The following is a 2417-nucleotide window of genomic DNA, read 5'->3' as shown; positions in this document are numbered from 1 at the left end:
TAAAGAAAGCGCACTAATTTTACTAAATCAAAATAATTGTGTTGCTCCATGTTCATTTAATTTAAGTCATACATGGTTACCTATGCTAAAATCTGAAGTAGACCAGAGAAACATACACCCAAATTAAATTTACACCAAAATTATTAATTAACATTACCTTTATTAATTTAAACAATGAGATTAAGTCAAAGTCACATAACTGACAATTTGCACAGACGAATTATCAGAGTGAATTTTCATATATTGTATTATCCTACTATTGTTACACAATTTATTAACATACTCTTTTTTAGGTTCATTTAGGTTCTTTTGATAACGATAGCAGAAAATACCTATCGAAACGTCAAGGTAATTTTTCAAATTAATTTCTCTACTAATTGGAATTTTTGAGGCGAAATACCCAAAAAGAAGTTTGTAAAAAATGAATTGACTATATTAATTCGGGGAAACGTCGAAAAACTGTAATTATACACCATCTGCAGGAATTCCTGTTAAAATTACTCAACGTTTCTCATACCGAATAGTTGTAACGTGCTATTTTTAATAAACGAATCTTATTGAGCACATTTATCAATATGCTCTTGATTAATATCCGCTTTTTGCCAACGAGAATTGATGATTTCGCTCGTTAGGCTTCGTTTATGTAAAACAGAAACAATTGTGTCTAAAAATACTGGCTGCCACACGTATGGTTAATGGATGATCAGGGATTTTGCGGATTTTTCATATGAGGCAAACGCTAAGATCCAGTAGGTGCCACTTGAGCGACTTGCGACCGGCCTTTGACAATGTTAAAAATGTGAAACGCTTTTTGTGACTGGGTACACTTACTCTCAATATGGTGACCTTTAGCTAATAAAAACGGCAATGTGTACGGCTTTATTTCGCCTTTTAAGTAGCGAACCATTGAAACAATTAAAAGTGTGTGGTCACTGTGGACGCGATTGCGTAGGCAGGCAAACAACACGTAATATCGACCATCTGTTAATAAATGGTTTTCTGCAAAATTCTGGGTCATCGATTTAATAACTGAAATCTCCCAGAAATGGATGATTCTGTCTAATTAGCCTTAACCGCTAGTTGAGCAGCAAGTGCTCCCTTGTGATTGGAGCAAAAACATCATGATGTTAAAGCACATGTTGAAATCAAATATTAATCAAATTTAGTATGTTTATTGAAAGCCTAAACAAATTTAGTACTGGATTAAGAATGACCATTAGTAGAACACTGCACCCTGGAAGTTAACACTCCTACACCAAATGGTATAACATGGTAATAAGTTGAAGATGCTGCGTCGTTGGTTTTTATTTTATTAGTCTGGGGTGGCTTAACAAGACGTGGTGCATGGTCAAATTTGTGTGCAGTGGGAGTAACAGAACAGAGAAAAAGTAAACAGCAAGCAACTAGACGAAGGCGATTTTTCCAACAATCTGGATGAATTCAAGTGTCTAGATTACAGTCCTTTAGAAAACCACGACTCACTAAACCACATCCAAAGAAATGAATAAGTAGTGATTGGGCGGCGCATATTAGAAAATGGTATGTATGTCCGACGCTAGCTAAGAAATACCTTTGGCGCCGTACGTCGTGCCTAGCAGGCCCGGTGTATAGTTAAATCTGGAGTTGGCATCGATAGAGTACATTTGCCCTGAAACATAAAGTAAAAACACAGTTTGGATGGGGTTCATCATCAGGAGGGCCACACTACTAAAGCCTGGAAACGGTGGATCAAAACAAAGCGTCAAAAAAATTGCCTGCAAACAAATCAAATCGCAGTCGAGTCAGAGGATTTTTACCTTGCCAGTAGTAGCTTCCGGGGGCTCCCACAAACAGTCGGTCTCCTATCTGGAATGGATACAAAAAACAAATTAGTGATGAATTTTACAGATGGCGGTTTGCTAACTAGGAAGGAATAAACTTGAAGCCCATTGATGTAAAATGTCGTGCTGTTAATAGAGTTTTAAACAGCAGAAGACTAAGTTTTTGAAAAATTGACCTTAATTCATGTCGATTATTTAAATTATGGACCGATTATGCAGACAATTAGAACGTTTAACAAATCGCAAGCAGACGCTTTGCTTTGGGTTGAGTTTGAGGTGGAATGTTCGAGTTTTCATCCCAGATTTAAGCAACTATGTGGAGTTTGAGAGCGATTATTCAAATATATAGTGGATACATATTCTGGAGTTGAAGCGGAAATGTGAAGCCAAGAAGATGAACTTGAAGTCTCAACTTAGATCTCAAAACCTTTCGGGTTTCAACTGGTAGTGTCATTTCAAGCGTACATGAACAACATTTATCAACTCTCTGTTTTTCTTTTGCAAATTTTAACTTAAGTTTAAGCTGAAAGTGCAAGGTTGCAGTCGAAATACGTACCGAAATTTTAGGCTGAAGTAGACAATTTTAGCTCAGAAAAT

General features: G+C 36.4%; 1 long non-coding RNA gene across 1 annotated transcript; it reads right to left on the bottom strand.

The window, feature by feature from the left end:
* Positions 1-1156: 1156 nt before the first annotated feature.
* Positions 1157-2124, bottom strand: LOC125505567. Its single transcript, XR_007282242.1, has 2 exons — positions 1797-2124; positions 1157-1648 (listed from the first exon to the last, which is right to left on the bottom strand). It is a non-coding gene; the product is annotated as an uncharacterized LOC125505567 (long non-coding RNA).
* Between the last annotated feature and the right edge of the window lie 293 nt (positions 2125-2417).

The sequence above is a fragment of the Dendroctonus ponderosae genome, unplaced genomic scaffold (assembly GCF_020466585.1).
Source record: "Dendroctonus ponderosae isolate FM_Combo_2020 unplaced genomic scaffold, Dpon_F_20191213v2 Dpon_F_20191213_892, whole genome shotgun sequence".
Classification (NCBI taxonomy): Eukaryota; Metazoa; Arthropoda; class Insecta; order Coleoptera; family Curculionidae; genus Dendroctonus; species Dendroctonus ponderosae.
This window is presented reverse-complemented; position numbering and strand designations above follow the sequence as displayed.